Source organism: Canis lupus, chromosome 12 (genome assembly GCF_011100685.1).
Source record: "Canis lupus familiaris isolate Mischka breed German Shepherd chromosome 12, alternate assembly UU_Cfam_GSD_1.0, whole genome shotgun sequence".
In the NCBI taxonomy this organism is placed as follows: Eukaryota; Metazoa; Chordata; class Mammalia; order Carnivora; family Canidae; genus Canis; species Canis lupus.
The window spans coordinates 59220040-59242381 of record NC_049233.1 but is presented as its reverse complement, the minus strand read 5'-3'; the positions used below and the strand labels follow the sequence as shown (position 1 = coordinate 59242381).

Here is a 22342-nt window from a genome sequence, read left to right as displayed (position 1 = left end):
TTGCCTTTTTAAAAATTGCTGAAACTAATTATTCAGCCTTAGGAAAAAACCACAACTATGCTATAACATAAATGAAAATTGAAGATATTAGCTAAGTGAAAAAAGTTGTAGAAAGACCTTTCAAGATATGATTCCACTTTCAATGTATCTAAAATAGTTAAACTTAGAGTGCTAGTTGAGGGGGCAATAGGGAGCTCTGGGGGAAGGGAAAAAAGCTGTTGGATGGGATTGGGGTTTCAGTTCTGAAAGATAAAAAATGTTCTAGAAGTCTCCTGTAGAACACTGCTGATAGTCAACACTACTACACTGTATACTTAAAAATGGCTAAGAATTAAAGTTTATCTCATGTATTTTTTACCACAGTGAAAAATGAGCTGAAACTAGAGCTTTTGTATCTGCAATTAAGTAGCAACATAGAATAGCTGCCTTTCAATTCCTCCTTAGGAAACACATGGTGACTATCAGTTTCTTGTTTTTGTTTTTTTAAATGACTAGCACTTTTTCTCCTTTTCTTCTGAGTATTGTTTCCTTTTTCCTTACTATTCTGACTGTGTGACCATGAGCTGAACCAAAGCCAATCAGATTCCTCTTCTCAGTGACTGAATTGTGTCCTTATCAGATTCATATATTGAAGCTCAAACTCCCAGTACCTTCAGAATGTGATTATAATTGGAGTTAGGTCTTTAAAAAAGTAATTAAGTTAAAATGACACTTTAGGGCTGGGATCCTAATTCAATGTGACTGGTGTTCTTATAGGAGGGATGTGAATACACAGAGGAAAAAAGGCTGTGAGGACACAACAAAAAAGGTGGCCATCTTCAAGCCAAGGAGAGAAGCTTTAGGAAAAATCAAACTTGTCGACCACTTGATCATGGACTGCTAGCCTCCAGAACATTGAGAATATAAATTACTTTTGTTTAAGCCACACAGCCTTAGTAGTTTGTTATGACAGCCCTAGCAAACTAATATGCTTAGAAATCTTATTGTGAATAAAGCCACCAAAACAGCAAGGTAGTTGATGTGATAGAGCAGTTAACATTCTGGGTATGTGTGGAGTGGAGGAAAGATAATATATACATATAAAATTCAAAATTAGGAAGCAGTCAATCCTCTAAAGAACACTACATGAGTAACGAAATATAGTAATGGAGGATGAGGACCTATTTTAAGGAAGTTTGGAAAGTAAATATTGAGAAATGTGTTCATTATGTGATTTTCTACAAAGTCTCAAAAGAAAAAAATTCTAATATCAGCAAGAATGTTATGTACCTATGAGCATTGGTTCATTTTCACCATGTTAATACCATGACACTTGTAGCTATTCACATTACCCATGTAACATTTGTGATTTACACTTGTCAACCAGAGAGAAAAGACAGGTTACCAATAGAGGAAAGACACTTGGTCAGACAGCCAACAATCTTAACAAAAACAACAGAAGACAGAAAAGAGAGGGAAAATATTTTTTAAATGATGAGAGAAGAGTCAATTATAAGAGGTTTTAAAATTATATTTTAAACTTAATCCCTCTGGTCCTAAAAACAAATGTGTCCCTGTTATGGAGATGGATGTATTAGGTGGTTACTGACATTGAACCTTTGAATCAGGATAATAGCTAATTAAAATACCATTTGTGGTATACCTATAATATACAAATAACCTCTAATCCTCAAAACAATCCTAATAGTAGGCATTATTATTTCTATTTTATAAAACAGAAGCCATTATTCTATATATTATACCACTGGCCTTTCCTAATTCTTCTTGATCTAAATTTATGTTCATCAAGCAAACTTTATAACTACAAAGAATAATTACAATTATTTTTATATAAATTTCCTCTTTAGGGATAAAAACAGCATACTGATTTTTCACAAAGTTCATGCAAGAAATAATTTGGAGTATTAGAGAGTTTATGTAAATTTTATTTATACAAATCTTTAGAAGCATGTCTATGATCAGAAAATTAAATGTATTTATATTTACAGAAGTCTGAATCTTATAAAACCTATTTTGTCTAATTATATGACTAAAGTACTATCTTTAATATTTAAAGTACTAAGTTATTATTAGAAAAGCATAAAAACTGGGATTTTTTTTTCAATAGAGATGAAATGTTAGTACCATTCTACCTTGTTTTCTTACTTGATTTTCCTTAGGACTCTCCTACACTCCCATGGCTGTATTTAACTCAGCCATGGAATATTCTGACCCACAGAAAAATCAAATGCATGTCCTTGGCCTCATTAGAACAGTTTCACTAATCATCATTATCCAAATTTACATTTTAAAAATTCCAATAGCAATTATTGTCTTTGGAATTCTTTTGGTGATTAATCATGTACTGCTTTGTGACAAACCTATTGTTCTCTTGAACTGTTAACTATTTTGTTATTTATCTTTATGCTACAATCCTTCTTTCATATCATCACAAAATTATCTCCCCAAAGCACAGATATTATGATCATACTATTGTCCTGCTCAAAAACTATGAAAGGCACATTCTCATGATCTCCTCTGGGTTCAAGCTCCCTGCTTCCACTGAATTGGTTCATTTTAGAGATCATGACACTGTTCCATCTGCACATTCTGTTCTTCCCCACACGGGCCCTGTGGTAGACAAAGCAATAGACACTCAAAAATGTCCACATACTAATCTCCAGAACCTATGAATATGTTACCTTGCTCTGCAGTTATGAATAAAGATCTTGAGATGGAGAGATTAACCTGGATTTTGTACCGTACCCAAGGTGAATACAAGGATCCTTATAATGGAAGGAGGAAAGCAGGTCAGTCTGAGAAGGAGACTTAAAGACAGAAGCAGAGAGCAGAGACAGAGATTTGAAGATGTGATGCCATTAGGTTAGAAGTGAAGCCTTTAGAACCTAGAAAAGACACGGAATAGATTACCCCTAGAGCTTCCAGCCCTGCTGACATCTTCATATAACCCTGTAGGACCCCTTTTAGACTTCTGACCTCCAGAACTGTAAGATAATAAATGTATATTGTTTTAAGCCGTTAATGGTAATCTGTCATAGCAGCAATAGGAAAGCAATACATACTTACTTTTGGAAGACTGTCTCTTCTCTCCACTTGTAAAACAGGATTCTCAAAGCTTTACTGAGGATTGGGGGAGGTAGAGCAGGGAGTTTGCATTTCAGAATAATGAACGCTTGAGACATCTCTGCTTTTTTTTTTTTAATTTTTTTTTTTATTTATGATAGTCACACAGAGAGAGAGAGAGAGAGGCAGAGACACAGGCAGAGGAAGAAGCAGGCTCCATGCACCGGGAGCCTGACATGGGATTTGATCCTGGGTCTCTAGGATCGCGCCCTGGGCCAAAGGCAGGCGCCAAACCGCTGCGCCACCCAGGGATCCCCATCTCTGCTTTTAAAAATGTTCATCTACACTTTTTTCTCTTTCTCACTGTTGTGCTCTTTTCCCCTCAAATTCTTGTTTATAATAAATAGAAGTTAAACTTTTTCCTTTGTTTGGCTTCTGATAATCCATCCTCTTAGGATCTCATTTCCATGTCAGGTGATTGTATCAAACCATTTCCTCAATAAAAATTAAAAGAACTCTGATACCAGCTGTTAACAGTTTTTTGTATCCAACTGTATAAAGAATAATCTGAATTCAACATGTAAATTTTAGTCACAAATGTGATTATTTATAGATTCTTTCTTTTTCCTGCTGAAGGTCCATGGAATTGCCTTTGAATTTCCTCTCAGAAAGAGGTTACTAGATCCAAACTTAGCAGGGCATTATTATTTTTATTTGCTTTCCTTTAGCAGTAATAGTTTACATAAAATTATATGCAACATCACCAAATCATATGCAATTCTCTGTGGTTGATGGCATTTATTTTTAAAATGTCCATATTTTTTTCTCTGCTTTGTTTTTCTCGTAGCCTGAAATAGAGGGATCTCTGAAATAACATTATGACCTGATAGAAGTTTTCAGAGGAGGAGCTATACCAGATCCAAGCAATTACATTGGATTATATCAACCAACAGTTCTGGAAATACAGACTGCTAGAAAGTCAACAACACAGCAGGTGGCCAAAAATCAAGCACAAATTTTGACAAAGGAGTACTAGGAATACTATAGGATACTATTATTAATCCAATTTCTTGTCCTTATTTCCTAACGCATTAGAAAGTTAATAGTAAAGTCACTGAATGGGGTCAATATGAGTCAGGTTTAAGCTGCCTGGAGTTTTTATTTTCTTTTGTATTTAGAAGAAAACTATGTAATTGGTTTGACAGGAAGAAATCAAAACTGTTAACTGTTCCATAACAGAATTGATTTCATAAATGTCCTTTATGAAGAAAACTATAGCACATAAGCCAAAGTCTGCATTTGATTTTTATATTACTTGAGTGGGGACATCCTAAGTCCAGAAAACAGTTTCCTGTTATTTTCTGCTAGCATATGCCATTCAGAATGGAGTTCTATTTTTGACTTTAAAAGACTGGAATAGTTGAACCATAATTCATATTGCCTAATTAAGTCACCAAACTGTCAAAGGGCAAAGATAATATTTGATCATTTAAAATCCAATAGCTCAAATGAATAGACTGTGACACACACACACACACACACACACACTTACTATATATTTTTATTTCCAACTCATTGCTACCACAGTAGGCTTAAGTTACTCACAAAAAGCATTATTTTAGTCTTTTAGAATCCTTACCTGAAAAACTAGTGTATCTCAACTCTCCACCAAATCCTCACATCTAAATTCAATGGACAGAGATTATTATTAAAAGAAAAGGAAAGCCAGTAGCAGATAATATTCAATAGACATATCACAATAAACCAAACGTTCCCAAATGAGCACACCTCAATGTTACATATCATTTTTTTATGAAAATATGTTACATAGTATGTCCCAGCCTCAGTTATATTGCCCTCTACTGGCACTCTCTACTGGAGTAATTACTCTTGCAACTGCTAACAACTTTTTGTTAGTATAAGCTGCTCTCACAAAGTTTTGTTGTTATGTTTTTGTTTTGTTTTTGTCTTTTACTCTAATGTCTCCTATATTTTCCTCTGATAGAGAAGCAGATATCACCAAATATAATTCCAAGTGTATTGCTGAGAAGCGTTCTACTATACTACATTCCATAATTTATTCATTCCTCTTTTGATAAGCATTTGAGCAGTTTCTAGGTTTTAGTTACTGCAAATAATATTGTAATCAACACTTGCATACAGGTCTTTGTGTGGACACCCGTTTTAATTTCTTTTGGTAAACATAGATAAAATGGTTGGATCATATGAAAGGTTAGGTTTAATTTTGTAAGAATTGTCAAGCTTCTGCCAAAAGTGGTTGTACCATCTTATATTCCCATTAACAGTGTATGAGAATACCATTTCCCAAACATCTTCCTCAAAATAAATCATTTAAATTTTAGCCATTCTAGTAGATATGTAGTGGTTTTAATTTACATCTCCCTTTTCACTAATGATGTTGAACATTTTTCATGTGCCTCTGTCATTTGTAAATCTTCTTTAATTAAGTGTCTGTTCAAATATCTTTGCTCATTTTTGTAGGTGGTTGTCTGTGGGTCATACTATCAAGTTTTGAAAGTTCTTTTATATTCTGTCTATAGGTCATTTAGCCAATATATGTCATTTGCAAATATTTTCTACATAGTTTATAGCTGGTCTTTCATTTTCCAAATAGTTCCTCTTGCAGGGCAAAATGGGTTAATTTTGATGAAGTCCAGTTTGTTATTTTGTTAGTAGATGGTGCTTTTGCTGTCATATTCAAGAAAGCATCCTGTAACCCAAAGTTTCCTTCTATGCTCTCCTGCATAAGTTGAGAAAATCATGGATTTTTCTTATTTAGTTTTTTAATGTGGTGAATTACACTGATTGATTTTCAAATATTAAATCAATTTTGTATTTCTGAAATAAACTCCACTTGATCACGATGTATTGTTCTTTTCACATATTTTTATTGTATTCACAAATACTTTTCTTTAAAGTTTTTCATCCACATTTATGAGGAATAGCTATCTGTAGTTTTATTTTTCTGGTAATGTCTTAGTATCAAAGAAATATTTGCCTCATAAAATGAATTGGGATGAGGTCCCTCCTGTTTAGTTTTCTGGAAGAATTTGCAGAGAATTGGTAATATTTCTTCTTTAAATGTTTGGAGGAATTTCAGTGAAGGCTTTTGAGACCAAAGTTTTCATTGTAGGATGGTTGTTAACTGTAAATTCAATTTTTTAAGATAAAAATCTTATTCTACTTATTTATTTTTTCCTTATTGAGTTTGGTGGTGTGTGTCTTTGAAAGAATTTGTTCATTTCACCAAGTTTTATGATTTATTGGCACAATGTTGTTCTTAATTGTTAAAAACTGTCAAAGATTAGAGATCTTATACTACTTGCAAGCTAACAAGTTAGCCTGCCAGTGTTGATATAGATACAGATATAGTTATAAATATAGATACAGATACAGATATCTAGACAGAAGAAACAAGATTTTTAGGATAAGAGAAACCTTTTATTACTTACAGCAAAATAGTTAGAGCAACATTTAGTACCAGTTCCCTCAGCCCCTGTCTCTGTGTAGCAACATGAATAAAAGTCAGATATTTCTTGCACAGGCAGCGAGGGTACATCACAGGAGAGGAGACTCAAAATTATGAGACTTGGAGTTTATACAGGTGCTGCTGGCACATATGATTATGGAGAGAAAGAGGGAGTTTTATTCTGAAATGTAAACAGATCCCTTCCAAAGAAGAAAGGGAAGCTCTTTGTCTTTATTATTTTAGAATATAAGCAAATATCTCCAGGGGAGATAAGTCTCTACATCTCTGGCTTCCAAGATCTTTGTTATTCAAACATGCCCCCTTGGTCTGAAGCTCTGAACCATGCAGACACATGAAAATATTTATAGAGAACTGTATACACCAAATATTTCATATTAAAATCCTGTCTTCAGGGGAGGCCATCCCTAAATCCATTTGGTTATTATATCAAGAGGTGATATCATGAGACTACTGTTATCCAGAGGATACCTAGATCTCCTCCTCTAATTTGATGAGAGGAACCAATTCAGGGATACATAATCATTTTATCTTGTGGTTCTTCAATCCGTAGGGTATTGTCACCATTTTTATGTTCTCAAGTGGGCCTCCATATCTACTTTCCAGTCAGAAGAAGAGAATATATGAAAGGCCTGACTTCTTTCTCAAAGGATGGCAGTAGCCAGCCTCCAAAATAACCCCTAGTGAGTTCCATCTCCCAGTTTCCATGCCCTATTGTAATACTTTTCCTTGTTGAAGAGAGCCGACTCGTGTAACTGATATGATATTGTGGCAATGATGACATACAACTTTTGAGGCCATGTCACAGAAGATATCATGGCTTCTGCCTTGCTTTCTTGGGTCATTTGCTTTGGGGAAAGCCATCTGCCATGTTATAGGGATACTCAAATGGTCACTTATAGGGTTCCATGTGGTGAGGAACTGAGGTATCCTGCCAAAAGGCCATGTGAGTGAATCATCTTAGAAGTGAAATCTCCAGCCCTTGTCAACCCTTCAGATGACTACAACTCCCACTGCAATCCTGACTGCAACCTCATGAATGGCTCTGTATGATGTAGAACCATACAGTTAAATCAATCCAGAATTCAAATCTTAGAAACTATATGAAGTAAGAAATAGGTGATACTGTGATTTTAATAAGAAATATATATATTTGGTCTTCACCCACTGTTCATGGCACAAAGCTACTAAAATCCTTGTAATTTCCTATGTAAGAGTCATAAAAGCATATTTTCTTATAATATTTGGTCTTTTGTCCTCAGTTCCTGAAATAGATTCAAAGTAATAATAGTGAATTCAGAGTCTTCTGTTATTTATTTATATAACAAGCCTCTTTCAGTTGTACATGAGCTTATATTAACAAGGTGACTTTTGGAAAGCTCTTAAATAACCTAAGGAAGAGGACTGGTTGCCAGGGTAACTAACCACGTCAATAGAGGATTGAGGTTGAAAGTTCCTCAATCTCCAAGGAGGAGAAAGGCACTAGAGATTGAGTTCAACCACCAATGACCAATGATTTAATCAGTTATGTCTAGGTAATGAAGCCTCCATAAAACATAAAAGGACAGCATTTGGATTGCTTCCAAATTGGTGAATATGTGAAGGTGCTGGGAGAGTGGCATTTCCAGAGAAGGAATGGCAGCTCTGCATCCCTTCCCACATTACTTTACCCTATGCATTTCTTCCATAGGACTGTTTCTGAGTTATATCCTTTTATAATAACCCAGTAATCTAGTAAGCACATTATTATACTGAGTTCTGTGAGCTGCTCTAGCAAGTTAATCAGGTCAAAGGAGGGGATTGTGGAAACTTCCAATCTATAGAAGGTTGATTACAAGCACAAGTAACAACCTAGATTTGCAACTTGAATCTGAAGTGGAGAGAGAGAAACAATCTTCCAGAACTAAACCCTTTGTCTATATGATGTGATAGTATCTACAAGTAGATACTGTCAGAATTAAGTTAAATTATAGGGCACTTAGCTTGTGACAGAGTGAAATAGCGTAGAATACTGGGGGGGGGGGGCAGAGGAGACACACAGTAATGCGTGTTTTTCCCTAACAAAATGTTTATTACTCTTTTGGGTTATACAGCAAGAGCTAATCAAAATAATAGAGTACATTATTTCCACTCACATTTCATTGGTGAGAATTTAGCTCCTTTGACCACATAACCAAGAGAGTCAAGGAAATGTAGTCTATCCATATATCCAATAAGAAAGGGAGAACAGCTTTTAGTGGAGAGCTGGCATTCTCTGCAAAACACATTCTAATATCTGGACATTATCTGATCTGTATCTCAGTTTCTACAACTATATTGTGGAAACTCAAATGCTAGTAACAATTAGCTATTTCTTCCATAATTGATCTGGGTTAAATACACTTTCACAAAAGAATTGAGGCCAGGAGAGAGGATTAAATTCTACTAGTATGATATCAGCATGGTACACAAATGGATGTGGAAGGAACAGTTCATAGAACATATGTATAAGGGGGTGGGTACTAGGTAGACAATTCCACAGGAAAACACTACATTTCTCAATAAATATCTACGGAATAAATGAATAATTAAATTGGATTTCTCTACAAAAGAATATTTAAATTATAAAACTTAATGGGCATGAGATAGATGTACCTATCATGACATGGAAAGAGGTCATGATAGGTCACTGAATAATATACAGTGATAAAGCAGATTATAGAGTAGTCTGTATAAAATGGTTCAACTTATTAAAGAAATAAATATGAATAAATTTATATGCATGAAAAAGTTTTATTTTAAAAAAAGTACCTCAAACTGTTAGTAATAGTTGTCTCTGAAGACATTCACTTTCTCTTTATATATTTTGTTGAAATTTTTTTTGCTATCTACTTTACATACACTGCACTATTTAAATTGTTTATAATAAATATATATTATTTTTAGAGAGATATGTAATACAAAACAAAAAAAAAGCAGTACAAATAAATATATTATTTGGGGAAAAAAACCTCTCTCTCTAAAATGCTTCACTAATCTGTTTTTTTCTCTTTATGGCATGCTACTACTTTCTTAGTACAGTCCTCTGTCATTTATTATCTTGACCAGAATTCAACAAACTATTTCTGTTAAGGGTCATATAGTAAATACTTTATGCTTCTAGGCAATATGGTCTTTTTCACAACTCCTCAATTCTGCTGTTGTAGCTAGAAAGCAACTATAGATAGTACCTAAACTAATAGGTATGGCTATGTTCCAATAAAACTTTATTTACTAAAACAAGTAGCAGGCCAACCTATGGGCATAGTTTGCTGTCCAAACACATAGACTTCAGAAATTGCTAAATTCTCTCTTTGACTCCAATCCCTTATACCATCCTCTGCCATATTTTGCACTATCTCTATATATGTCATGTAATTTCTTCACATCCTACGTTTTTGTTTAATTTTCATTTTCCTGGAAAAGTCTTAGATTTCTGGTGACCTCAGATCATTTTTTAAGACCAAAAATAGTCTTCACAGCCCTAATCAATAAAACTGACTGCTTTGCTCCAGTGCCTTCACAGTCTTTGTACATAGATTGATATATGTCACCCTGTATTTTGACAATTTCCATCTGTGCCTCCCAGTCAGACATAGCATACCAAGAGGTCAGAGGCTCTGCTTTTGAATTCCTGGAATTTAACATAAGACAAAGCAGAGAGCAGGGATTCAGAAATGTTTGCTGCGTGAATAAAGAGAGAGAGGGACAGGTATCTGTTTGACCTCCTAGGCTTTCAAATTAGGTGCAGAAAATTGCTCCTCCCAGAAGTATTTTTTCCCTTCACAATCCAAACAATCAATACTTGGCAGCTTGGATCTTTCTTTTTTTCTTCCTTCTCATATTTCTGCATGATTTAAAGCCTAAAGCAAGTAAGACCATATAGCTAATATCAACTTTTTGATTCTAATTTGTTATCTGATCCAAAACAACACTCTAAGCACTAACAAGTAACATCATTCAGGGGATGGTTCATCTTTACCTTGTTGTCCTAGTTACAAGGATTTTCCCCAACCCAGGTTCACTATATGGTGAGACACCTGATTATGAGTAGTATATTTTTGAAAGGCTAAAAAATATTTAGTGCATATGTGAATGACTCCCTAGGGCACAGCCTACAAGTTTGGAATGTGTCCCAGGTAGGCTTGGGCTTTATTCAGAGCTTATACATAAGAAAAATCTTACCTCAGATACAATAAACTATCCAAAAGCCCATTATATTATTCAATTTAATCTCCAGTCCTCTAGATGGCTATTACCACCATTTTGTTAAGGAAGGGAAACTGAGGCTCACGGTTGATAAGTATCTGACCCAGTGTCAATAGTGAACAAGTGGATAGAGCTGCATCTCAAACTCAGCCCTTCAGATTTTAAATTGTATGTTCCTTCTTCATACATGACTTATCCTCAGCTTCCCTTTATTCTTAACGTTTATACAAAAACACTTTGCATATAATTTAAAATGAGTTATTGTACTATCCAATCCAGTGCTAGAGCTTTTCCAGCTGACTTTCTGCTAAATAACATAGTTATGCAAACCACTGTTAAAAGGGGTTTTAGGGATCCCTGGGTGGCACAGCGGTTTGGCGCCTGCCTTTGGCCCAGGGCGCGATCCTGGAGACCCGGGATCGAATCCCACGTCGGGCTCCCGGTGCATGGAGCCTGCTTCTCCCTCTGCCTGTATCTCTGTGCCTCTTTCTCTCTCTGTGACTATCATAAATAAATAAAAATAAAAAAAAAAATTTAAAAAAAATAAAAAAATAAAAGGGGTTTTATGTTTGCCTGTTGAATATTTTTAAGGGTTTAAAATTGACAAGACAGTTTTAAGAACTACTATATACCGAATTTTGTTGAGTTGTCCCCAGATTTTGAGTGGCAGTGAAATGGACTAGTCTGAGAAGATCTGCATATAAAGGCTATGTAAACATCCATCCATAGGCGAGGCAGGTTGGGGGACCGGACTTCAGTGGACCAACATGGTCAGAGAAGGTTAATGTCAGTTACAATGATAGGAAATTCAACAATAGATTGTTTCCAGTGTGCTCATCTCCTTATATATGTCTCTCTAGCTCCCCCCCACCCCTTGCTCCTCTTTCTTTTCTCCTTGCTTCTCACTGCTCAAAGTCTTTATGTGGCCAAAATATGTTTTGGAGTATTTTCCTTAATTATTAAATGTTTTATTTTTCTTGTCCTGAATATTTAAAATAATTGAGTATTTTATATTGTACTAATATATAGTCAGTAGCCCTCTGTAGAGTTCCTAACACTGCTTTAACCAACTTTTTTATTCACTGGACTAAAAATTGCAATTAATCAAAACTGCACAAATTGGATTCAGGTTTTTCAAAAAAAAAATCTCTATACTACAAAAAAATTAAGATCATACATGGTTCCTAAGTATTCGCAATTGATAAAACAGTTGTTTTGCATTCACTTGATGACATATTATGCACTAATTAAAATATTTAAAAATCATTTAAAATTTTTAAAAAATCTTTCAAAAACTTAAAATCTGCGCCCTTGACTACAACCAGGTAAAATTTTTGTAATTTTTTTTTAATTTTTGTAATTTTAAATGTTAAGAGAATATAGAAAAACAACAACAGCAACAAAACCATAGTTCATAGATAGGCAGAAAGAAAGTCAAATGGTGAATTATATTTTATTTTTTGGTACTATGTTACTTGGGAGTTTAATTATGTTTCTTAAAATGAAATGTATATCCCTCACCTATACTTCTTTTTTTTAAGATTTTATTTATTTATTCATGAGAGACACAGACAGGAGAGAGAGACAGAGACAGAGAGGTAGAGACACAGGCAGAGGGAGAAGCAGGCTCCATGCAGGGAGCCTGACATGGGACTTGATCCAGGGGCTCCAGGATCATAACCTGCCTGGGCTCAAGGCAGCACTAAACCTCTAAGCCACCCAGGCTGCCCCTCACCTATACTTCTTGAGATTAGTGCACAAGCTCATCTAATATAATCTGTTTCAGAGTCATTACTGTAAAAATGTTCAGCTATTCCACTATAATACTTTTAAAATTAAGCATTTCAAAGAATCTGTCTTTGAGAAATGAAGCTATAATTTCATGTATCTAAAGAAAAACAAAAACAAAAAAAATAGTCTTTCCATGATATACATGAAAGGAAGGCATCACTCAATATATAGTTAGATTAGAATACTATATTTCAGGGAAATCTCTATCTATGACCTCCTAGTCAGCTCTGGTCTGCAACTCTAAACTTCTTCATTCTCCCAGAAGAACCAGTTTCATTTGGAATTCAGAATTTGTCTCTAATCTTCAGTTTTCCTGCCAACAACACCAAAAGACTAACTTTTTGCCCTTCTGCTTTCTGATATGTCATTTTTGGCTTTTAATTCAAATGCACTTAAATCCTCCACAAAATTAAATTCTGACTATGCATTCACTTACCACTTATTCCTTAAAAGTAGTTTTCTTTCCTATGACTTTATAGCAGCAGGTTGATAAAAGCCTGCTTACATGTGCAACTTTATTAAATTAATACACATTCAATGAAAACATTCAGATATGATTATTTTACTATTCATAATATGTAATTTATTTCCTTTGAGAAATCATTCATTCTTCTAATAAATAACTTCAATAAAACACAATGGCATAAGATTGAATACATGGATAGATTTTTTTCATTATGAGGAAATATAAATGCTTATTAAAAATACAGACTTTTCCCATAAGAAATTCTGAAGCATCAGTTCTAAAAAGATGAAGTAAAAGGCGTTTTTATAATAGTATTAAAATTTGTGGCAGCTTAAACTGAAATAAGATTCTGGTATGAAAATGTTTACTTTTTATTGTTGATAACTTCAGATTCATTGCCACTATATTGTTTTGGCTGCTAGCTATGACCTAGTTTTCATTTGTTTTTATGCTCTATTTATTTATTTTTTAATCCTATGACAAAATACAAAATACTGAATGTTTTAAATAGCATCAAAGATTTTTATATTGACTATACTAGAAAAAAAATCTTAGTATTAATGGATATAAATTTGGAGTGCTGACTCTGAGGCAGAAACATGCTTGGCAAATTCAAGGAGACAGGATGATTGCAGAAAAGAGAGGAAGGATGGGTGCCTAGAGAAGGTAAGGCCAAAGAGATAACCAAGGGGGAAGGCACAGGGCTATGGAGAGGTCTTTAGATTTTATTATACATGTAATGGGAAGCCATTGTAGGTCTATGAGCAGGACAGTGATATGATCTTATTTATGTTTTCAAAGGCTCATATTGGCTGCTGTGAGACTACAGGATGTACAAGGTTGTTTTGCACCGGGGTGTAAGAAGTCGTTTGATTCTGGATATAGAAACCTACTGATTATACCCTTTACCAAGTTCAGTATAGCGCTGGTTCCCCTCTAGTACAAAGTCTGGTATTATATTTAGTTGTCATGTCTATTTTGGCTCCTTTATTTTTTTTTTAGATTTATTTTTTATTGGTGTTCAATTTACTAACATACAGAATAACCCCCAGTGCTCGTCACCCATTTACTCCCACCCCCCACCCTCCTCCCCTTCTACCACCCCTAGTTCGTTTCCCAGAGTTAGCAGTCTTTACGTTCTGTCTCCCTTTCTGATATTTCCCACACATTTCTTCTCCCTTCCCTTATATTCCCTTTCACTATTATTTATATTCCCCAAATGAATGAGAACATATAATGTTTGTCCTTCTCCGACTGACTTACTTCACTCAGCATAATACCCTCCAGTTCCATCCACGTTGAAGCAAATCGTGGGTATTTGTCATTTCTAATAGCTGAGTAATATTCCATTGTATACATAAACCACATCTTCTTTATCCATTCATCTTTCGTTGGACACCGAGGCTCCTTCCACAGTTTGGCTATCATGGTCATTACTGCTATAAACATCGGGGTGCAGGTGTCCCGGCGTTTCATTGCATTTGTATCTTTGGGGTAAATCCCCAACAGTGCAATTGCTGGGTCGTAGGGCAGGTATATTTTTAACTCTTTGAGGAACCTCCACACAGTTTTCCAGAGTGGCTGCACCAGTTCACATTCCCACCAACAGTGTAAGAGGGTTCCCTTTTCTCCGCATCCTCTCCAACATTTGTTGTTTCCTGCCTTGTTAATTTGCCCCATTCTCACTGGTGTGAGGTGGTATCTCATTGTGGTTTTGATTTGTATTTCCCTGATGGCAAGTGATGCAGAGCATTTTCTCATATGCATGTTGGCCATGTCTATGTCTTCCTCTGTGAGATTTCTCTTCATGTCTTTTTTTTGGCTCCTTTAATATGAAACATTTTCACAAACGTTCTTTTCTTTCATGGATATATTTTAATGTAGAAACAACTGATAGAACTGAACATTTATACAGATAGATTTGATGTGGACTCTTGCGGGGAGGTGAGGATGACTCCAAGACTTCTGGCTTCAGAGACTGAATGGATCTCATTTATTGTGGTAACTAATGCTGCAGAGATGGCGGGCGGGGGGAGAGGTGGGAGGAATAGAAACCTCTAGGGAGGTGCCTTTTATGAAAGAGACTTCTAGTACTCATCCATATTTACTCTTCTGGACACATGGAGAATTACACTTCCCCACCACGGAGAGCCATATGAAACTATGTGAGCGGTTCTGGCTAACAGGTTGGAAGCTGAAATGATAGTATCACGTCCCAGGAGAAGCATTCTCTTACCCAGTCTCAATGTTTAAGGAGGCTGCGTATTTCAGGTAATGCAACTGCAGGATGGTGGAGGCTCCATCAGTTAGCTATGCAGACTGATGGGGAACAGTCATCCTAGAGAATGGTTCATTCCCACAGCAGACTTTGCATGACCAAATAAACATTTGTTACGTCAGTTTACTGAAATTTTGGGATTTATTACTACCTAGCCTATCTTGACTAGGTTGCCATTAGACTTACAAGTGAAATGGTAAGTAGATATTTGGATATAAAATCCTGGAATTGGGGTCACATTCTGTGAATGTTTGGGAATCACCAACCTATAAATGATAGAGGCATGAGATCCTCCATGTAATGAGTATAGCTATAGATAATTGATTGGAAATTGATTGATACGATACACTTATATACCCATACATATATAATAACCTGCTACTATAGACAATCAATCCGGTAAAAGGCATCTAACCTAAGACAGCTATCCAAAGTCTTTCTGCAGGATTTTGAAGACTGGAACTAAAAGAGTCAGTCTCTCTTGGATGGTGCGAGTCAGAGATTATTATTTATGAGGGTCGAGAACTGTCAGAAGTCATATTCCTAGCTATGTTTAAAAAAAAAAAACTTGCAGCAACAGGAGAGAACAAAGTGGAAGTAGAGGAAAAAAGAGAGAAGAGAATTTCAACAACTTTCAATTCCTTGGTTGTCACTGTTCTTCTGGCCCTTTGTTTCATGTCTTTTGGATGATTTGATCATTTAAGAATGCCACTAATTACAAGAGCCAATAACCATAATTGTCCTAATCTAGTTTGAACTAGATTTCCATAACTTATAACCCAAGGAATGCTGGAGAGTAAATGGTTATTACCAAATTAACAAAATATTTGTTTTGTTTAACTTTTAATAAACCCTTAACTTAAGAAAAAAAAACTTCATGGTGGGATACCTGGCTACCTCAGTTGGTAGAGTGTGTGACTCTTGAGCTCAGGGTTGTGAGTTCAAGCCTCATGTTGAAACAACACCAACAAAAACAATTTATGGTATCTCTTACTTTTAAAAAGCCATCATTTACTTCCTATCCTTTCCCACATTGAGGATCCCATTCTACTTATCTATTGGTGCATACCAAACCATTCCAACACGGTAGTTTAAAATAGCAATCAGTTGTTTTGCTCATCTATCTGCAATTTGGGCAAGGCTCTATGGGGAAGGCTCACCTCTGGTGCACATTTTGTCAGCTGGGAGACCTGACCAAGGAGGGGTGATAAGTTGGTGCTGGCTGTCAGCTAGAAGCTTAACAGGGCTGAGGTTTTGTTTTGTTTTGTTTTGTTTTTCCAAATGGGTCTCTCAGTGTGACCACAGAATCTTCACAGATCAGACTGGATCCCAAGGACAAGCATATCAAGAGACAGCCTAACCTCAGAAGTCACACAGTATCACTTCTTCCACACTGTACCAGTCATACTAGTTAAAATAATCATAAAGTCTTAACCAAATTCAGTGGGAAAATATATAGATGCCACCTTTTTATGTGGGAGTGGCTAGGTTTCAGAATAGAAAATTTAATCTACCACAGATGCTTAATGGTTTATAAAATACTAAGACTAGTGTATGTAAACCACAGACATACGTGTTTTAGTTCCATATGAAAAATGTTTACTCATTTATTTACTCAATTATCAATTTATCTATTTATAAAATAAAAACTTACAAAGATTCCAGGTGCTTTGCTAGATGCTGGAACAGGGCCAAAAGTCAGCCATTATATATTTATTACATTCTACTATTTATTTACAGCCATTAATCATTCTTATTGGGTCTGTGTCTATTCAGATGTCTTGGTATCCAGATTGCCAACTATTTTGAATATCATCCCTTTGCTTGGGGGAATAGGAAGGAAGACAGAAATCTTCCAGGAAAACACAGGCTAAGGAAGGAGATTATGGTCTGGTGTACTGCTACAAACACTGCTAATCTTATGCTGGATTCCTTAGAAGTAGAATCTGAGACAGAGATTCTGGTGAAAGTAATTTATTTAGGAAGTGCTCTCAGAAAGGGAGGAAGGGAATCAGGAGAGGGCAGGGAATGGAAGCTAAGTATGTGGTGTTGGCTGGAGACTCACATTAGCCTGGTCCCAAAAGGAGCTCTGGAATATGACTTGTAGCACACAACGGGGCCAATCTTGAGACAAAGAGGCCATATTGTAGTACACAAGTAGCCACTGGCCATAACTGGTGTGTGTAGATGTGTGCGGAGGCAGGTAAGCTAGGGGTGGGGGAGACACTAGGTATAACTTCTCAAGTGTGGCAATTCCACTTAAGCAGAAAGAATTGTCAAAAAATGCAGTTGCTAAGCCCTCAGCATCCAAAACTACCAGCAGCTGGGGATGGATACACCTATCCAAGACAGAAGTTCTTTTATATATATATTTTTTCAAGTTTTTTTTTTTTTTTTTTAAATTTTTATTTATTTATGATAGTCACAGAGAGAGAGAGAGAGAGGCAGAGACACAGGCAGAGGGAGAAGCAGGCTCCATGCACCGGGAGCCCGACGTGGGATTCGATCCTGGGTCTCCAGGATCGCGCCCTGGGCCAAAGGCAGGCGCCAAACCGCTGCGCCACCCAGGGATCCCCTCAAGTTTTTATCTAAATTCTAATTAACACACAGTATTAGTTTCAGGTGCAGAATTTAGTGATTCATATTTACATACAAAACCAAGTGCTCCTAACAAGTGCCCTCCTTAGACCCATCACTCATTTAACCCATCCTCCCACCCCTACCTCCCCTTTAGCAACCCTGTTTTTTCTCTATAGTTAAGAGTCTGTTTCTTGATTTGCCTCTCTATTTTCCCATGTTAATCTATTCTGTTTCTTAAATTCCACATATGAATGAAACCATATGATATTTCTTTTTCTCTGACTGACTGACTTCGCTTAGCATAATACTCTCTAGCTCCATCCACATCGTTGCAAATGGCAAGATTTCATTCTTTTTAATGGGGAGTAATATTCAATATACATATATATATAGTATGTGCCCATCTTTATTCATACATCAGTCCGTGAACATTTGGGTTCTTTTGATTGTTTGGCTATTGTTGATAATGTTGCTATAAATATTAGGGTACATAAGCCCCTTCAAATAAGTGTTTTTGTATCCTTTGGGTAAATATCTAGTAGTGCAATTGCTGGGTCATAGAGTAGTTCTATTTTTAACTTTTTGCAGGAACTTCATACTGTTTTCCAGAGTGGCTGCACCAATTTGCATTCCCACCAATGGTCTAGGGGGGTTCCCCTTTCTCCACATCTTCACCAACATCTGCTGTTTCCTGTGTTGTTAATTTTAGCTATTCTGACAGGTGTGCGATGATATCTCACCATGTTTTGATTTGTATTTCTCTGATGATAAGTGATGTTGAACATCTTTTCATGTATCTGTTAACCATCTGTATGTCTTCTTTGGAAAAATGTCTGTTCATGTCTTCTGCCCATTTCTTAACTCGATTGTCTATTTTGTGAGTGTTGAGTTTTATAAGTTCTTTATAGATTTTGGATACTAAGCCTTTATCAGACATGCCATTTGTAAAAGTCTTTTCCCATTCTGTAGGCGGCCTTTTAGTTTTGTCATTTCCTTCACTGTGCAAGGTTTTTAAATCTTAACGAAGTCCCAATAGTTCATTTTTGCTTCTCTTTCCCTTGCCTCCAGCGACATGCCTAGTAAGTTGCTGCAGGGAGGTCAAAGAGGTTGCTGCCTGTGTTCTCCTCTAGGATTTTGATGGTTCCCTGTCTAACATTTAGGGCTTTCATCCATTTTTATTTTTGTGTATGGTGTAAGAAAGTGGTGTAGTTTCATTCTTCTGCATGTTGCTGCCCAGTTTTCCCAACACCATTCATTGAAGAAACTGTCTTTTTTTCCCATTGGATATTCTTTCCTCCTTTATTGAAGACTATTTAACCATATAGTTGTAGGTACATTTCTGGGTTTGTATTCTGTTCCATTGATCTGTGTGTGTGTTTTTGTGCCAATACCATATTTGTCTGGCTTTTGAATCAAGGTAATGTTGGTCTCATGGAATAAATGTGGAAATTTTTCTTCCATTTCTATTTTTTGCAACAGTTTAAGAATAGATATTAACTCTTCTTTAAATGGCTGGTAGAATTGCCCTGGGAAGCCAACTGGTCCTGGACTTTTGCTTGTTGGGAGATTTTTGATTACTGATTCAATATCTTTGCTAATTATTAGTTTGTTCAAATTCTCTATTTGTATTTCTGTGGTGTTGGTTGTGATCTTTCCTCTTTCATTTGTGATGTTATTTATTTGGGTCCTTTCTCTTTTCTTTTTGATAAGTATGCTTGGGGGTTTATCAATTTTATTAATTGTTTGAAAGAACCAACTCTTTGTTTCATTGATCTGTTCTGCTAGATTTTTTTGTTTCTTTATCATTGATTTCTGCTCTAACCTTTATTATTTCCCTTCTTCTGCTGGCTTTAGGTCTTTTTTGCTGTCCCTTTTCTAGCTCCTTTAGGTGTAAGGTTAGGTTGCTTGAGATTTTTTTTTTTTAATTTTTACTTATTTATGATAGTCACAGAGAGAGAGAGAGAGAGAGAGAGAGGCAGAGACACAGGCAGAGGGAGAAGCAGGCTCCATGCACCGGGAGCCCGATGTGGGATTCGATCCCGGGTCTCCAGGATCGCGCCCTGGGCCAAAGGCAGGCGCCAAACCGTTGTGCCACCCAGGGATCCCGTTATTTGAGATTTTTCTTGCCCTTTTTTTTTAAGATTTTATTTATTTATTTATGAGAGAGACACAGAGAGAGTCAGAGACATAGGCAGAGGGAGAAGTAGGCTCCCTACGGGGAGCCTGATGTGGGACTCAATCCCAGGCCCCAGGACCATGAACTTACCCAAAGGCAGATACCCCTTTTTCTTGCTTGTTGAGGAAGGCTTGTATTGCTATATATATACTTCTCTCTTATGACTGTTTCTGCTGCATCCCAAAGGTTTTGGACTGTCATGTTTTCATTTTCATTTGTTTCCATGTATTATTATTATTTTTTTTAGTTTCTTCTTTAATTTCCTGGTGATTCATTTATTCTTTAGGGGGATGTTCTTTAACTTCCATATATTTGTGGTCTTCCTAGTTTTGTTTTGTTTTTTTGTAGGGGGGTGACTAAGTTTCAAAGCATTTGGTCTGAAAATATGCATGATATGATATTAACCTTTTTGACTTATTGAGACCTGATTTATAAACTACTACATCATCCATAATGGAAATTTGTCTCATGTACACTTGAAAAGAATGTGTATTCTGCTGCTTTAGGATGAAATGGTTCTGAAAATACCTTTTAAATTGATCTGGTCCAGTGTGTTATTCAAATCTATTGTTTCCTTGTTGATTTTCTGCTTAGATAATCTGTCCAGGGCTGTAAATGAGGTATTAAGATCCTCTACTATTATTGTATTATTATCAATGAGTTCCATCATGTTTGGTATTAATTGTCTTATACATTTGGGAGCTCCCAAGTTGAGGGAATAAATATTTACAATTGTTAGATCTTCTTGTTGGACAAACTCCTTTATTGTGATACAGTGCCCTTCTTCATCTCTTATTATAGTCTTTGTTTTAAAATCTAGCTTATCTGATACAAGTATGGTTTCTTTTTTTTTTTTTTTACAAGTATGGTTTCTATGGCTTTCTTTTGACATTTGTTTTCATGATAAATATTTTTCCATCCCCTCACTTTAAATTTTCAAGTGTCTTTAGGTCTAAAATGAGTCTCTTGTAGGCAGTATACAGATGTGTGTTTTTGTTTGTTTGTTTTATTCATTCTGATACCCCATGTCTTTTGAATAGAGCTTTTAGTTCATTTATATTCAGACTGGGTATTGATAGATATGAGTTTAGTGCCATTTTATTATTTGTTTTGCTGTTGTTTCTGAAGATTTTCTCTGTTCCTTTCTAGTCTCTGTCACTTTTAGTTTTTCTTTACTACTCAATGAGTCCCCTTTAATATTTCTTGCAGAGTTGGTTTAGTGGTCATGAACTACTGTAGCTTTTGTTTGTCTGGGAAACTCTCAATCTCTCCTCACATTCTGAATGACAGCCTTGCTGGATAGAGTATTCTTGGCTGCAGATTTTTTCCCATTCAAGTTGAATATATTATGGCACTCTCTTCTGGCATGCCAAGTCTGTGGAAAAATCTGCTGCTAAACTTCTTTGTCTTCCCTTGTCAGTTAAGCACTTCTTTTGTCTTGCTGTTTTTAGGATTTTTTTCTTTATCTCTATATTTTGCAAACTTAACTATGATAAGTCTTGGTATTGGCCTGCTCTTTTAATTTTGATAGGAGTTCTCTGTGCATCCTCGATTTGGAAGTCTGTTTCTTTCTCCAGATTAGGGAAGTTTTTAGCTATAATTTCCTCAAGTAAACCTTCTGCACCCCCACCCTTTTCTCTTCTTTTTTCTGGGACTCCTATGATTCAAATGATATTACATTTCATGGAGTTACCGAATTCCCTATGCCTACTTTTGTGATCCAAGAGTTTGATTTCTCTCATTTGTTCAGCTTCATCATTTTTCATAATTTTATCTTCTATATCACTCATTCATTCCTCTTATTCTTCCATCCTTGTGGTCATTACATTCAGTCAGTTTTGAATCTGTTATTGCAGTTTTCATTTTGGCTTGACTGGTTTTAAGCTCTTTTTTCTCTATGGTGAGGGTATTCCTGATATCTCCTATGCTTTACTCAAGTCCAGCTAGTGTCCTTATGATTGTTGCTTTAAATTCTGGATTAGAGGGCCACCTGGGTGGTTCAGTCAGATCAAGCATCTGACTTTGGCTTGGTTCATGGTTCCGAGGTCCTAGGATGGAACCCCATGTCCAGCTCCCTGCTCAGCGGGGAGCCTGCTTCTCCTTCCTGCTCCCCACTTGTGCTCTCTCTCCCTCAAATACACAAATAAAATCTTTTAAAAAATTCTGGATAAGACATACACTTATATCTGTTTTGATCAGTTGCCTGGCTGTGACCTTTTCCTGTTTTTTCCAGGATAAATTAATCCATCTTGT

The 22342-nt window shown here is 36.0% G+C and overlaps 1 protein-coding gene and 1 long non-coding RNA gene across 2 annotated transcripts in view; one reads left to right on the top strand and one right to left on the bottom strand.

Annotated features, from left to right (window-relative positions):
- Window positions 1-22342, bottom strand: part of GRIK2 (glutamate ionotropic receptor kainate type subunit 2) — a 1061838-nt gene that overhangs the window by 1014634 nt on the left and 24862 nt on the right. The window lies entirely within an intron of this gene.
- Window positions 1-22342, top strand: part of LOC102153964 — a 32507-nt gene that overhangs the window by 431 nt on the left and 9734 nt on the right. The window contains exon 2 of the long non-coding RNA XR_005368069.1: window positions 3911-4057. This is a non-coding gene — a long non-coding RNA (uncharacterized LOC102153964). The remainder of the gene's footprint in view (window positions 1-3910; window positions 4058-22342) is intronic.